The sequence below is a fragment of the Glycine soja genome, chromosome 7, assembly GCF_004193775.1.
Source record: "Glycine soja cultivar W05 chromosome 7, ASM419377v2, whole genome shotgun sequence".
Lineage (NCBI taxonomy): Eukaryota > Viridiplantae > Streptophyta > Magnoliopsida > Fabales > Fabaceae > Glycine > Glycine soja.
This window is the reverse complement of record NC_041008.1, coordinates 17,315,008-17,332,659: the sequence shown is the minus strand read 5'-3', so window position 1 is coordinate 17,332,659 and position 17,652 is coordinate 17,315,008. Positions and strand designations below refer to the sequence as shown.

The 17,652-nt window shown below is 31.2% G+C and overlaps 1 long non-coding RNA gene across 1 annotated transcript; it reads right to left on the bottom strand.

The window, feature by feature from the left end:
- Positions 1-6,597: 6,597 nt before the first annotated feature.
- Positions 6,598-15,827, bottom strand: LOC114417758. Its single transcript, XR_003667907.1, has 3 exons — positions 15,555-15,827; positions 13,186-13,294; positions 6,598-6,898 (listed from the first exon to the last, which is right to left on the bottom strand). It is a non-coding gene; the product is annotated as an uncharacterized LOC114417758 (long non-coding RNA).
- Positions 15,828-17,652: the final 1,825 nt, after the last annotated feature.

Genomic DNA, 17,652 nt, shown 5'->3' with positions numbered 1-17,652 from the left:
TACTGAAAAGGACCTTCTAGCTGATCGATATTCAGACCTAGAGGCTTCTATTCTTGATGAAAATGAATTTCTTCTATTGAAGGTTATTTCTACCTTTCCTGAATTGTCTTGTTTGATTTTTTCAATAATTGGAACGGGTCGGGGATCAGACGGTGTGACCTTCTCCATGACCCATTTTTCGGGGAGAGTGATTTCATCCCATTTTATTATTCTTTTTAAAGAAACATTGGCTTTTGTCATATCAATGATAAATAAGATTGTTTCTCCCTTTTGTGGTTGCAATAGGACTCTAGATGCACAAGTATTCAAGACCTTGTATTGGATCCTATAGATCAAAGTTGCTGGGATTGATCCTTCTTTCATGTCAAGGCCATGAAAGTTGATATTTAAGAACAGAGAGTCAAGAATATTCTTGTCCATTAAACTCACTGTCTTATTCGGATAGCAATTGAAATATACTGGACCTTGTCCTAAACTGGTTTCGACTGTTCCAATTAAGGAGTCCTAAAATTTATTATGCCTAATATCTCTTAGACACATTAAAACTGTTGCATCTATGCCCATGTCAATTAAGGGCTTGATGGCTACTTGGACACAGCCAATGTGTAGATATTTATACTTACGGCTATGTTCATAAATTGAATTTTTTGAAAGTAAATGAAATTCTTCTCCTATATCTTGTCCTAGAGGAATATTGTTTTCTACTGTTTTGATTATGTAATCAAAGTTGTGTTTGTCCTTAATTGTTTCAAGAACATAATGTTGATCCTGAGGGATTTCTGGAATGTTCCAGTCATCCATGTTTTGATTGATATCTTCGAATCGGACTTCCTCATCGAAGAGATTGTGTTTGGGGGTGACCTCGTGGGTCTGGTTATCTTGATCACTTAATAAATTAGAATTTCTTGAAGAAGATGATGAGGAAGAATTTGATCGAAAAGAGATACGGGAAAAAGAGCCCAATAGTCTAGACATGATTATAACATTCTCTAATATCTTTGCCTTCATTTGATTCCATAGAAATATTTCCATAAGGTCATATGCTACTGAACTCCATGGATCTGAGAATTTTTTTTTTTACAGACAATATAGTTTGAACACTACTCCTATAGCCACCAGTATATTATATCTAAATATTTTATTTGAACAATACACCTTAGCCTTACTGCCCTTCCTCATCCACGGGACTTACTGCTACAATATCATTCAACTAAAATATCAGACTATTGTGCTTCCAGAAAATATTGTTCAAACATATACTATTTAAATTAAAATTATTGTACATAGTTCAGATCCATGAGTCCGGTAAACATATGCCCTTACAGACACTATTCCGCTGATCTCTGGTATCAAAGCCTGATGGGGAAGTAGGAATAGTGTCCGTAAGGGCATATGTTTACCAGACTCATGGATCTGAACTATGTACAGTAATTTTAATTTAAACAGTATATGTTTGAACAAAATTTTCTGGAAGCACAGCAGTTTGATATTTTAGTTGAATGATACAATAGCAGTAAGTCCCGTGGATGAGAAAGGGTAGTATGGCTAAGGTGTATTGTTCAAATAAAATATTGAGATATAATATACTGGTGGCTATAGGAGTAGTGTTCAAACTATATTGTCTGTAAAAAAAAAATTCTCAGATCCATGGAGTTCAGTAGGATATGACCTTATGGAAATATTTCTATGGAATCAAATGAAGGCAAAGATATTAGAGAATGTTATAATCATGTCTAGACTATTGCGCTCTTTTTCCCATATCTCTTTTCGATCAAATTCTTCCTCATCATCTTCTCCAAGAAATTCCAATTTATTAAGTGATCAAGATAACCAAACCCACGAGGTCGCCCCCAAACACAATCTCTTCGATAAGGAAGTCCGATTCGAAGATATCGTACAAAACATGGATGACTGGAACATTCCAGAAATCCCTCAGGATCAACTATATGTTCCTGAAACAATTAAGGACAAACATAACTTTGATTACATAATCAAAACAGTAGAAAACAATATTCCTCTAGGACAAGATATAGGGGAAGAATTTCATTTACTTTCAAAAAATTCAATTTATGAACATAGCCGTAAGTATAAATATCTACACATCGGCTGTGTACAAGTAGCCATCAAGCCCTTAATTGACATGGGCATAGATGCAACAGTTTTAATGTGTCTAAGAGATATTAGGCATAATAAATTTGAGGACTCCTTAATTGGAACAGTCGAAACCAGTTTAGGACAAGGTCCAGTATATTTCAATTGTTATCCGACTAAGACAGTGAGTTTAATGGACAAGAATATTCTTGACTCTCTGTTCTTAAATATCCACTTTCATGGCCTTGACATGAAAGAAGGATCAATCCCAACAGCTTTGATCTATAGGATCCAGTACAAGGTCTTGAATACTTGTGCATCTAGAGTCCTATTGCATCCACAAAAGGGAGAAACAACCTTATTTATCACTGATATGACAAAAGCCAATGTTTCTTTAAAAAAAAATGGGATGAAGTAACTCTCCCCGAAAAATGGGTCATGGAGAAGGCCACACCGTCTTATCCCCAACCCGCTCCAATTATTGAAAAAATCAAACAAGACAATTCAGGAAAGGTAGAAATAACCTTCAATAGAAGAAATTCATTTTCATCAAGAATAGAAGCCTCTAGGACTGAATATCAATCAGCTAGAAGGTCCTTTTTAGTAAGAACCCCTTCCATTCCAGTAGAACTAACCAGATTTGAGTCACATAACCAGTTCCCTATTGTAAACCTCCAAGGATTAGATACTACTTCAAGTATACCTAGAACAACGTACAACCAAGAACAGGAGGACGACCAAAAGTCGATCCAATCCTAAACCTATTCTTCTATGGAACCTTATGATGCTATCTGACAACTTTAGCATTGATAAGGAAACCCTTAGGAAATATTTTTATTCTCTGGAGAATGAACTCCAAAGGAGATGGTTTTTCCAACATTACAAGGGTACAAACAAAAAACAGATCCAAGACAAGTTCTACGAATTTGTCGAAAAAGTCAAAATTAACGTCCTTTTTTTTATTTGTTTCATGCTTATACAATCAGAAAGGATATAGATTACTTTTGGAAACAAAATATCATAGGTGATCAACCAACAAATGTCATAACAAATTCGCAAATGAAGGACGGTGAGTTAATCCAATCGGAATTACCTCCCGCAACACAATATCAACTACCAAATGTCAAAGACAGTAACAATAAACCAGTCATGGCAATTCCATTCAAGACAAAAGATTTCAACGAGGAAGTAACCTCCAAAGATATTAAGAGCCTAATGGAACAGGCAAATTATACCAATAAATATTTACAAGTTTTAGGAGAAACCATTAAAACTAAGGTAGTTCCTAAACAAAAATCAACTGAGGAAGTTTCGCCAAGTATTCCCATTGAAAAACCATCATTCAAACCTTTCAAAGTTAGTGATAAAGCTAAACGGAAAATTAGGGAACTTAGAAAAACTAAATCCTTAATTGAAGGAGTAGGTGACAACCATAGTGAATTACTAAACAAAATTGGTAGTTTACTTAAGGTCATTCCAGAAACTCCCCAAACTTCGGAAAATACTTCCAAAATGGTAACAAGAAGTACCTCAAAATTAATTAATGTTATTAATGAAGATAGTGACCAAGACTCAGAAAATGCAACTGAGATAGGATCAGTATCAGAAAAGAATATAAATCCAATTAATTCCAAACACTGGAAAACACCCTCTAAATTATATTATCAACGTCCAACAGCCCCTAACCCTCTATTAGAGGAAAGAGGTGAAAATAATTTTAATAGTTTTAGTGCAAATAACATCTATGAATGGAACATAGATGCACAAATAGAGTATAACATCATGAATGCACTCCAACATATGACCATGGTAGCTACAGTCTACCAAACCTCCCATGAATGTTCGGAAGAAACCATTATAGACATTTTAGTGGCAGGATTTTCCGGACAATTGAAAGGATGGTGGGATAATTATCTCACGAATGAAGAAAAATCAAAAATTTACAGCGCAGTCAAAACAGATCTCAATGGAAAAGTCATTACTAATGACGATGATAAAGAGATTTCTGACGACGCTGTTAACACATTAATTTTTACAATAGCCCAACATTTCATTGGAGACCCATCCTTGTGGAAAGATAGGTCTGCAGAATTATTATCAAATCTTAAGTGTAGAACCTTAGCAGACTTTAGGTGGTACAGAGATACTTTCCTAAGTAGGGTTTACACCAGAGAAGATAGTCAACAACCTTTTTGGAAAGAAAAATTTCTAGCCGGTCTTCCCAGATCATTAGGGGACAAGGTTAGAGATAAAATCCGTAGTCAATCTGCCAATGGAGATATTCCATATGAAGTTTAAGCTATGGTCAATTGATTTCTTATGTCCAAAAGGTAGCCTCAAAGATTTGTCAGGATGACAAAATTCAGAGGCAATTAGCCCAAGAAAAGGCTCAAACAAAGAAAGATTTAGGTTCCTTCTGTGAACAATTTGGTCTACTGACCTGTCCAAAACAAAAGAAGAAACAATCCTCTAAAAAAGAAATCCACGAGAATAAACCGGTCAATAAAAAGAGATTTACAAGAAGGAGATACTCACACAAACTCTCAACCAGTAAAGAAATGGAATATCCTAAACAAAAAATAAAATAAAAAATAACATGTTACAATTGTGAAAAACAAGGCCACATTATTAAATATTGTAGATTAAGAAAGAATTTCATAAACCTTAATTTAGAACCAGAAATTGAAGAGCAAATAAACAATTTGCTTATCGAAACCTCAGAGGAAGAAGAAACAGAAATTCATCCTCCGTAATTTTTGATGAAAACCTAAACCTAATCCAACAAGATGACCAACTATCACCAACAGATGATGATGATGGGCAGATCAATACTCTAACTAGAGAACAAGATCTCTTGTTTGAAGCAATCAATTCCATACCTGACCCCCAGGAAAACAAGGTTTTCCTGGAAAAGCTCAAAAAGACATTAGAAGTAAAACCTAGACAAAAGGATTTTATTACGAATAATACATTTGATGTAAGTAACATACTCAAAAGATTAGAAAATTCTTCAACCAAACCAACGACAATCCAAGATCTCCAAACAGAGATAAACAATCTAAAAAGAGAGGTAAAAGAATTTCGTCAACAACAAGAAATTCATCAGATCATTCTTTCTCAGCTTGAGGAAGATAGTGATTCTGAAAGTGCCAACAACAGTGAAGAAAACCAACCAGAAAATTTAAAAAATGATATGTTTGTGGGATTAATAAACAAGATTAAAATCCAAAAATTTTACATAAACATCAAAATAATTATTAATGATTTCGTTTTAGAAACAATGGCCCTATTTGACACAGGGACTGATTCCAACTGCATTTTAGAAGGATTAATTCCTACAAAATTCTTTGAGAAAACCTCAGAAAAATTAAGTACGGCAAACGGCTCAAAATTAAAAATTAATTTTAAGCTATCAAATGCAATCGTTGAGAACCAAGGTCTTAGGATTAACACAAACTTTCTTGTGGTAAAAAACCATAAGAACGAAGTGATCCTAGGAACCCCCTTCATTAGAGCCTTGTTTCCCATTCAAATATCTAATGAAGGAATAACCACAAATTATTTAGGAAGAAAAATTATATTTAATTTTTCTACTAAACCAATCTCCAGAAATATAAATCTTATAGAAAATAAAATTAATCAAATTAACTTCTTAAAAGAAGAAATATCTTTTAATAATATTCAGATACAACTGGGAAAACCCCAAGTAAAAGAAAAAATTCAATCTTTATTAAATCATATTGAATCAACTGTCTGTTCTGATTTGTCACATGCATTTTGGGACAAAAAGAAACATATTGTTGATCTCCCTTATGAGAAAGACTTTAGGGAAAAAAAAATTCCCACAAAAGCCAGACCAATCCAAATGAACGAAGAACTCCTTAAATATTGCCAAAAGGAAATCAAGGATTTTCTTGAAAAAGGCCTAATCTGGAAAAGCAAAATCCCATGGTCATGTGCGGCTTTTTATGTCAACAAACAATCTGAGCTTGAGCGTGGAACACCCCGCTTAGTCATAAATTACAAACCACTAAACCAAACATTACAATGGATTAGGTATCCTATTCCAAACAAAAAAGATTTGCTTAACAGATTAAATTCTGCAAAGATATTTTGAAAATTTGATATGAAATCTGAATTTTGGCAAATCCAAATCCAAGAATCAGATAGGTACAAAACAGCGTTTAATGTACCTTTCGGGCAATATGAATGGAATGTGATGCCATTCGGACTGAAGAATACCCCTTCAGAATTTCAAAAAATCATGAATGATATTTTTAATCCCTATTCAAAAAATTCCATTGTCTACATATATGATGTTTTAATCTTCTCCCAAAACATTGACCAACATTTCAAACATCTCCAGACTTCAAATCAAAAATTAATCTTTTCCAAACTCGAACTCGATTCCTTGGTCACAATATATATCAAGGTACAATCATTCCAATAGAAAGGCCAATAGAGTTTGCTAGCAAATTTCCCAACCAAATCTTAAACAAAACCCAGTTACAAAGATTTCTAGGTTGTCTAAATTATGTAGGAGAATTTGTCCCCTATTTAAACAATATTGTCAAGCCATTACATGATAGGCTGAAGAAAAATTTTCCTCTTTGGTCTGACCTCCATACACAAACAGTTAAAGAAATCAAACTCAAAGTCCAATCCATAAAATGTATGTATCTTCCTATTCCACAGGCATTTAAAATTGTCGAAACTGATGCATCAGACATAGGTTATGGTGGCATCCTCAAACAAAGAGTCCATGGCCAAGATCATGTCATTGCATATACATCAAAACATTGGAATCCTGCACAATTAAAATATTCAACTTTTAAAAAGGAAGTTTTAGCAATTGTTTTGTGCATTTCCAAGTTTCAATCGGATTTATTAAACCAAAAATTTTTAATCAGGGTTGATTGTAAATTAGCCAAAGATATTTTACAAAAAGATGTTAAAAACCTTGCCTGAAAACAAATTTTTGCAAGATGGCAAGCAATTCTAAGTGTCTTTGATTTTGACATAGAATATATCAAGGGCACCTCAAACTCGTTACCTGACTACCTTACCCGTGAATTCTTACAAAAAAGTGGTAATGCCTCCTAAGGCATCAGGAATCTCCCTAAGGGGAGGACGAAGCACAGGCAAAGGACCCAGACAGGCTCTTCCAGAGCCAACCACTAATAAATCATCAACCTCTTCTGGGTCATCAACCCAGGCTGGGTCATCCACCCAGAAAACCAATTTAGAAGGGCCATCAACCCAGATTACCTCAATCAAACCTGAGTCATCCACTCAGGAACCTCCCAAATCGGCAACCGCCAAACAAACATCGGTCGACTATGCATGGACAATTGAAACCCTTCAGGCCCTTCAAGACATGGGTCTAACCAAATTTCCAAAAATAATCAAAAAATCTTGGGCAGACATTGCCTCAGAATCTGATGATGATTCTGAATCAAATTTACAAACAATGATCCAAAATGCATCAATGACCAAAACAGCTACCAATCCTAAAGGGAAACTACCTTTAGCCAAAGCACAAACACCACCTGCCAAACAAACTAAAAACTATATTTATAAAAATAAATTTTTAACTGTTTTGCAGATGGAACCTGGATTTTGGGACAAAAATCCCTTCAAGGCGTCGGCCAAGGCTTTCCCATCAGGATTTCACTACAAACCAACGATCATCCTGAAGACAAGAACTTTTTATGAATTGATTTTGGTAGATTCAAATTTAGTATCTATCAAACATTTCAAAGACCCAAAAGACCAAACATTAAACACCCACTCCACAATCCAAATACTAAAAGTTATTCAACCAAGACACTTTGGTTCGGACTTGAACAAAGGAAAGAGATTTTCAGTTCCATTTGATCCGGTAGGTTATACCTATTGAGATTATGTTGATGCTTGGACTAAGGTGTTTTGGCACCAAAATACCCGCTTCAAGCATTCATGGCTGATATATTTCAAGACCAATACAATTTACAATTTTCCAAATTGGATTTTACAATGGTGGGACTTCTTTGGACCAATACCAGAGATATTCCCAGAAACAGTCCAACAAGGATTTGCTCAATTTGAGAGACAATACAATTCGCAGGAATCACGAATTCCAGTAGATCTTAAGTACTTCTCAAGCTTTGCACTGTCATGGATCTTCTCATGGCAATATCGTTACAGCAAGACTGAAAAGACAAGCCAATATCCATCACTACAAAGACACGCATTTGTAAAATGGTGGACATAATTTGACTCATCCAAAGCAGATCCAGAACAAGTAAAACTCTGGTTCCAATCCCATCCAGAATTCCTCAAAGCAGCTGATCCAGAAACTTCCGTGTTTTTGTACCAAAAGTCTCATCTGGCAGCATTTTTAGCAGGATCGAAATCAAAGGAGATCCTAACTAAAAATCTAAAGGAAGTCTTGCAAATGTTACAGCAGGAAGATGAAGGTTCATCCTCAAAGAAGGAAGAAACAAGTTCTGCTGAAGAAGAAGAAGAAGACCCCTTTTACCAAAACGAGGATGATTGTTTTGGTATCTGTTTAGATTAAATTTAATTTCGGTCACAAAACCGTCTGTTTGTAATTAATGTGTAATTAATTTTGGGCAATACTACCTGTCCTATAGCCATTAAAGTCCTGGTCAAAACTACTTGTCTTATAACAAACAGTCAAATAGTTCCGGTCAAAACTACTGGCAACTACCGGTCTCAGATTTTTAGCTATATAAGGAGTCCTCAACTATGTTGTGAGGCACCCTTTCATTTGGCCATTTTTCAGGTTTCAGAAGAGAGGTGCTCTGAAAGAAAACTTTTGTAAGTGCTTCTTTCAAGTTTCAATAAATTTCTATTTTTCATCCCTCTTCTCTCTCTTTACCGATCCTGTGCGGCTCTGTCGCCGCTTCGGTTTTTTTGTTTATGAAAACCTGGGATTTGTAAGTTGGTCTCCGGTGTGCCCTTGATATCTGTTTTACAAGTTTATATTTTCATTTTCATTTATCATATTGCATTCTTACTTCCTATCTGTCCGTATATATATATATATATATATATATATATATATATATATATATATATATATATATATATATATATATATATATATATATACCTCAAATATGAAAGAATTCCTTAAATAAATCTTATGTGCTTCCATTCGAGACAACACTTACATAATATGAATAAAATGAAAATAGTTACTAACAAATAAAGAATTCAAATAAATTTAAATAAAAAATACAATAATGCTCAAACTAATATAGATGTTAACTTTAAAACAAAAAAAAAACTAATACAGAGGTTTATTCTTTGCCTTCAGGACATAGAGTTGTATCTCTCGCTTATTTAGGGGTTGCAGCGACCTTACATTCCATTTGACATATTGTGCCAAATTTCGTAATAAAGATTAATAATTAATTGAAGAAACAACAAATTTCATGAAATAAAAGACTTTCATTTTTTTTAAATGGTAACTTAATTTTTTTATATCATAAAGCTAAAGAATTTTATTTTATTTTGGAAAATAAATAGTTGTATTGATTAATTAAAAAACTAATTAACAATTTTATAGATGAATAAATAGATAGATAATCAAAATATAAGAGTTCAAATCTTAAACTGTATTTTACTGGTTTTTAATCCCTTTTTCCATGGCTTCTCTCCTATACAATTCATTGTTAAGTCCGGGTATATTTGTCGTACTTTTTATACTTTCAAGGACTAAATTTTTTGTTTTCATCGTTTTCATCTTCCAGGGACGCATTTGTCAGTGGAGTGGGAAGACGAAAAGTCAAAAAAATATTATGACAAATTTGCCCTTATGCTGACAATCCACGTTGGCAATCATTTTTGTGACAAATTTGTCCCTCCGTGTCACGTAGGCTATTTTATTAACGGTGATGAACGGAAGTTAACGACAAGACATATTTGTTGCACTTTTTATACTTTCAATGACTAAATTTTGTATTTATCTTTCAATGACGCATTTTTCAGCGAATTACATATTAAGAGACAAAAGTGGCTATTTACCCATAATTTAATGACAGAGGAAAGACGAAGATGTTTCAAAATTTAATGTTGATAAAGATGAAAGATGAGAGAGAAATGATTATTTTAAAATAAAATATAAATTATTATAATATTCTTTTAATGACACAAATGAGTTGCTAATACACTCATACTGTATGTGTGTGCATTAGTGTGTGTGTGTCTATATATATATAGGATATTTAGTATTGAAATATTTTATTAAATATTAAATTGAATAAATTAAAAAATATTTTTTCAAAATTTTTAAAAATGAGTTTAATTGTTATATACTATGACTATATTTGACAAAACTAGTTTAAAAGTTAGCTGAAAGCTAAAAAAATTACCTTGTTAAATTATATGTATGTGGTAAAATTATCTGTTGAAGTAGCTGAAAAGCTTAAATCACAAAAAAAATAATATCATTATTTATTTAAAAAAAGTAACAAGGAAATTAATAAATATATTGAGGATAAATGTGGAAGAAAATATAAAAAGTTAGAAGCTAACATTTTGAAAAAATGCTACTTCAAGTAACATTTTTAAAAGCACAAAGTTACTAAAAAAACTTGTTTATCGAACAACCAAATTAGTTTTTTAGCTAATAAAAAAAGTTAAAAATTAGCTGAAATGTTTTACTAAATATAGTCATAATTTCTAACTAGCTTCTAGTGTGTTTACTAACCGAAAAACTTATTTGGTTGTTTGGTAAGCAAGATTTTTTTATTAGCTTCTATCGCTTCTTGAAACGCTACTTAAAGTCGTATTTTTTTAAAACTTTAAGGGGTGTTTGGTTTGGTTGTTTTCTATTTTCATTTTCACTGAAAACAGAAAACGGTGATGAAAATCTATTTGGTTGGATTTCTGAAAACATTTTCAGTGAAAATGAAAACAGGAAACAACCAGCAAATGAAAACAATAAATTCTCATTTCCAGTGTTTTCAGTTGAGAACAGAAACCTCATTTCGGGTAAAATGAAATTGCGGTGACAATGAATGTAATTTTAAGCAAATCTAAAAATACAAAAAGACAAGAAGTCAATATATCATAAGTTTTCAGTATTTTTATTTCATGAAAACAGAAAACAAGAAGTCAAACCAAACATGTTTTCATAATTCTAATCTTTTGAAAATGAAAACAGTTTTCCGAAAATGAAAACAGGAAATGAAAACAGAAAATGAAAATGCAAACCAAACACACCCTAGTTTCTACCTTCTAAATTTTATATTTTCTTCTATTTTTATTCTCGATATATTTATTAATCTTCTTATGACATTTTTGAAATAAATAATGATATTATTACTTTTTTTCATTTACACTTTCGAGTTACTTCAACATTTAATTTTATTGAATATTTCTAATTTAATAAGCTATTTTTTCAACTTTCAACTACTAGTTAGCTTTCCAGCATCCAAATAGCTTTTTAGCTAGTTTTGCATAACATGGCCTATGTAAAGTTTTCTAAATTGTCAACCAATCATAATAAGATGAGGCATTTTGTGATTGATTGATGGTATAAAAAATCTTAATGCCATTATTGTATACTAATTAAATTCTTAAAAATTATAAATAAGTTAAACCAGGCAAGCTTCAACTTCAATTTTTTAAACAAATCAAGCTTAAGCTTTAAATTAGGCTTGTTTAAATAAATGAGTCAAGCTTAAGCTATCTATTTTTTCACAATTAGAGCCTAAATTTCTAATACTCCATTCGGTTTGACTTATTTACACCCCTACTTCCTCTATTCCAAAATAAGTGTCATATTTAGCTTTTCAATGTAATACTAATTAGTTTTTCCACTAATACCCCTAATAAGATCATTTTAATTTTTCAATAATGTAATATTAATATTAAAGTTACTTCTTGTAAAATTACTACTCTTTATCATCTTTTATAACTATTCTATTTTATATATTTATCACCTATGACGATACTTATTTTGAAGCCGAGGAAATAATGTCTTAACAACAAATAAACGCTTTATTTTACAATTTATACTAATGTAACAATAAGTTCTTAGGAAGAAAAACATGTCATAATAATGAATGAAATTAACCCGGACTAGTTGGAAGAAAATCTTAGTGTGTAGTTTTCTAATCATATTTATTCTTTTGACAAGTTTACTCCTAACTTATAGGGGAGAAAATCTTTTGATGGGACCCATGTAATATATCTTTCATCCTAATTCCTTATTTTTAATATTTAAAATAATTTTTAAGGATATTTTTATTTTTATAAAAAAAAATCCATTCTTACAAAATTATTATTTTTTAGTCCTTATAAATTATATTTAATTTTTTTCTTATAGCGCTTTAAAAAGTGATTTTTTTTATTATTCAAAGAATTTCAAAAACACATACTACTTTTGCCCTTAAATATAAGACTTTTTAAAAAATTTAGTCCATCTAATTCACATCATTTAAGAAAGTGGGTTAATATAGTTAGTAGCATTAATTAAATTTGTTAACAATTTGTGTTATTTTGTCAAAATTATCCTTCAAGTTATTGAGATTCATAAACTCTCTTTTTCCACTTAATTATTTTCCCACATAATTAATTAATGTATGCTAGTCTTTTATTGAATTCTTATAAGAGAGATAATGTATTTATCTTCTTAATAAATAACCTTTTTTATAAAGTAACTACTGGTATTTGGGTCAAAAAATAATTAATGTAAAAGACAACTTAAAAAGAATCTTATAAAAAGAGGCAAATAAAATTAAAAAAAATAGTTTTATATTTAAGGACAAAAGGTGATAGTTTGTAACATTTGAAGTCAAAGAACAATATTGAAAATATCAATCACATCATAAAATAAGAATTTAATTTTTTTTACCTCTATAGAAACAAAAGGAGAACTTTGTGAAGAAGGAGGAGAAAAGAATGAGCTTAGGGTTCAAGGGGAAGTTTCCTCCGCTCCAACAACAAACTTATGATAAAACCCCAAAACAACCACAAATAGAATTAAAAACCTAAAAATAATTTTATTTCATGAGCTCACATGAGTATTTTATGAGAAAAACAAAAATAAAATTTAAGAGAGGAAGAAGAGGTACTTACCACTCAAAGTAATAACCAAATCTTAAAGTGTATTCCTATGCTCCTAGCTTCAATCCGTGGAATCAACATCCATCTTTCTCCTCCATTTGAAGTCCTAAAGCTAGACAACCTTAAAACATGAAAATACCAAAAGCGTAATTGGTTACAAAAAGAAATAAAAACAATTCAGATGTAAGGTAAATAAGTCTTAAATGTAAGAATATGTAATATTTCCTGAATAAAATGTTATGAATGAATGATGTAAAATGCAACGCATCAATACCAAATGTAACAAAGTTAAGTTTTACATTTCCAAGATATGACAAAAAAACGATTTTTTTTTCATCTAAACTGAATGACACAAATAAGAAAATGAGACAATTAAGCATAAAAATATCAATATAGCCTTCCCTTGGAACCTAAAAGCATTATAGTTCTAGCATACTTCAATCCACTAATTAAAAAGTTTTAGATCAACAAGCTATCAATGTTGCATTAAAAAAACATAGCACTTTTGCTCAAATCATTCAACATTGACCTTCAACCCATATACAAAACTTGAAGAATATATTTTCTCTACAAAAAAAAAAAACAAACTATCTTCTCTTCTAGTGGTCAAAACAACTTCACAAACAATGCAAACACAAATGAGCAATAGTGGTCAAAACAACTTCACAAACAAATTGCTCGAGCAATATTTTGAACACAAATGAGCAATACCCTTGTTTAAACCCTCTAAAAGACCAAATAATTTTATCAGTTTATTTTTAAAAAAATGCAAACACACTAGATAAACAGGATTTCATGTGCATGATTATTAATTATTATTTAAAAAAAGGGTTTCTTTCTTGTGCTAATTAATGACTAATGCACATCCATGGTTTCCAAATCCCAAATCACATCCCAACCATGGCGACATGCTAAAATATACTTTAAGATAGAAAAATTATACGCAAGGTGCCGAGACTACGGTTGAAGTTCTGTTTGATGGTCATGTGTTTCTCTTTCTCATCTTTGTTCCTTTCTCCTTTACGGTACCTTCTTTCTCCTTCCTCTCGCTATGAATCTCTCCTTCTCTTTCCGAGTTTCTCTTTCTCTCTTTCTTTTATTTTTTTTAATTTAGATTTTCTTTTATTTTTTATAACAGTAATGACTTAGCAAAAAAAATTAATAAAAAAAAAGGATGTTGGAGGGGTGTTAGCAGTGTGCGGATGTATTTATGTATCTTTTTCCTTATCATTTGTACATGTGCAAAAATAAGAAATAGTTAATTATAATGTTATTATTTTTTATACATATTTACGATATCATTAGATGCAAATAATTAAAGTCAATATAGTTATATGATTCAAAGGTTTAAATTGGTAAGATTCTATGTAAAATTAGGTTTTATAGCTAAGAATATAAGATCTACTGTAAAAAAAAATACTTGGATCACATTGATTTGGAAGAAGGAAAATTAAAATAAATAGGTTGCTTTGGTATGCATTGAATGGGGTCAGCACAGACCACCAGCGATCGAACTTGAGAATGACAAATATATAGAACCATAACAAAGCAATACAAATATTATCAGCAATAATAAAAAGGATAAAAAAAAATATGCAACATCCTTACAAGCATTCTATTACGTTACGTTATATTGTATCGTTTTATGTACTGCACAGCGGGTTCTAATTTTGTTTTCATTTTAACTTCACAAAATCAGTCCAAAAAAATTAATCAAATGAGTACTATTCCCTGCAACCGTTATTGCAACTCAATTGTTTGGGCTTTTTTTTTTTGTCTTTATTTCCCATGGATATTCACACGGTCATGCACTAAATGTGATGTAAACACCTCTTCTAAGGGGATTCAAATCTAGGTTTGTTACCTTGTGGAGGATTTAATTGTTCAGTTAGATGCAGCTGTATGCCAAGTCAATAAGAAGTTCAAATTTTGAACGAAGAAAATGTTGAGAGAGCTATCTATGTAAGACTGTCAATGAAATAATCTTAGCAACAAATTATATAAAATTATCTTGACAACAAATAACCTTAATAAAAATGTTTCTGCTGATTTGATTTATTAATTCATAGAGAAACGAAGTAGAGAGAGCATATGAAAAGCCAAATATTTAAGCTGATTTAATTAGTAGCTAGGATTGTAAATTGAAAAATAAATAAATAAATATAGTTCCATGGACAACATAATGAAATAGCATGCATGTGAAATTAGGAATCAACACTGCTGCTTACTATAGCTAATACACACACAGTGCATGAAGTTGAAAAAGAAAATATATGAAACTCTTTAGTAGAGTAGAGAAAGAGAATCTGGGAATTGGAATGCGTATCTGCTTTTCTTCTGAGCTTTTGAAAAAGGGAATGCACGTAGCATAAAAACAGTACCTCATTGAGAAGCAAAAGGGTATCCCTATATAGTTCTGAAAGTTAACATTAGCAATCCTTGGAGGTTTTGGGGCATATAGTGCGTTGAAGATCTCAGATTCCTCTCTCTTCGGTTAAGATTCTTGGTTACTGATGCTGAGGTCTCTACATTATAACGGGAGAAATTGAAGTCATGCAGTTGTTGGATTATCTGATACTATGGGAGTGCTACTTGAGTTGAGGGCGTCTCACAATATAATGCTCCAAATCAAGGAAACAGGCGTATGAAAAGTATCTGCATAAAACAACAATAAGTTTTTGAGAAATTAAATTTATACAATTTTTTTTATACAAGAAAGAGAGAGATGGGAAGCAAAGAGAGCAAATCATGTAATAAGAAAATTGATGTAATAGAAAATGCAAAAAAAAAAATAGTGTTTGGAAAAGTATAATAAAAGAATATGACCTAATTAATATAACTTGTGTAATGTCTTGGGAGAGCCTTGTACGATCTCAATAGCTCTAACATGTTTCATGTTAAAAGGAAAAAAAAAAAAAAAAAAACTCGTAAGGACGAACATTAGTTTTTTTGGAACAAACCTCGATCACTTTTAAGAAAATATGTCAATTTAGTAGTTCTAGCTTTAAGACAATACTAGTTTTCTCGACCATAAAAAATATTAAATTGTAATTGTTCTTTTCGTACTTTTTTTTATAGATTCTTCTTTTCGTACTTAAAATAACTGTAAGAACTAATTAAGTTGGTATAATTTTTGTTATTGTTAGTTTAAATTAATAATAATTCTTTTATGAATAAGTGACTTGATCATATTTAATAATTGAATAATTCGATTTATGTAAAAAAATTAAATGAATAAATTATCATCACTTTCTATAATATTTAAAGATTAAACTTAAATTAAGGTCTCAGTATCAATGATTAAAGTGATATCACTTATATCTTCAAACAAAGGATTTATTCTTATAATCTTATTTTATGTTGCAACATTTTTCATCAGTAGAGGTTAATAAGCTTCATTGCAGTGACAAATTAGATTTTGTGTAGTATCGAAAGATTTGGATAGACACATGTTATATTGTGTTGGGGTATACACCAAATGCAAATTCTATTTGGATAGGCACATCAATTAAGTCAAATTCTGTTAGCGTATACACCAAAAAAAAAAATCTATTGCGAAAATTTGCTGCAGTTAGTAGCGTAATAAACATCATAAAATAAATTAAAAAATATCAAGGTTCAACTTAAATCCTGAGTCTGATTGACCTATATATATTGCTTTCAGGAAAACTTGAGCAGTTCACGAACAAATACATTGCATAATTTTCTCATGATATATCATACGTTTTAAGATAAAATTTATTTTGTAAAAAAGGATAAGATTTATAGTCAACCACCTTTCAAAAGAAAAATTATAGACACATGTCTCAGTATTAATTAGTAGATTAATTAAAATTTCCACCGCTGCAGATGCCATGCTCGTGCAGTCGTGCCCTTTATGAGATTGCAATTAATTTCCCTTTTCTCTCTTCCATTACCAAAAAGAAAAAGAGAAGTAATTAATAATTTTATTCAATTTTAAAACAGATGGCCGTTGTTAAAACAAATTATACAATATTATAAAACGGCAACAAGTTTTACTGGATAGATTATTGTATTATTATGGAATATAAACATTATTTGATCAATTCATAAAAAAACCAACAAAAAAAAAAACATTACTCTCATATGTAGCAATAAGTTCCACCACTTGAGATATTAGCATTATTTGAATATGTCATAGTTAATTTTTTAAAATTAATATGGAACAACCAAAAAATCAATTTACCCCCCAAAACATTAAAGACATTTTGGGGGTTAGAATTACCTTAAAACAAATGATTACATCTCCAATAACCAAAATCCAAATCGAGGCCTAGTCAGGTTATAGACAAAGCATTGGGTTACGAGCCTCCTTTTTTTTTTGCATCACTTACTTTCATTATCTCTTATCTTCTCCACCGTATAGCAACATGCTGAGATGTTTTTCCCTTTGCTTTTTTGACTTTTGCGGCAAACTCGGTGATAATGGATCTTTACAAACTGTATTGAAAAGGGAGA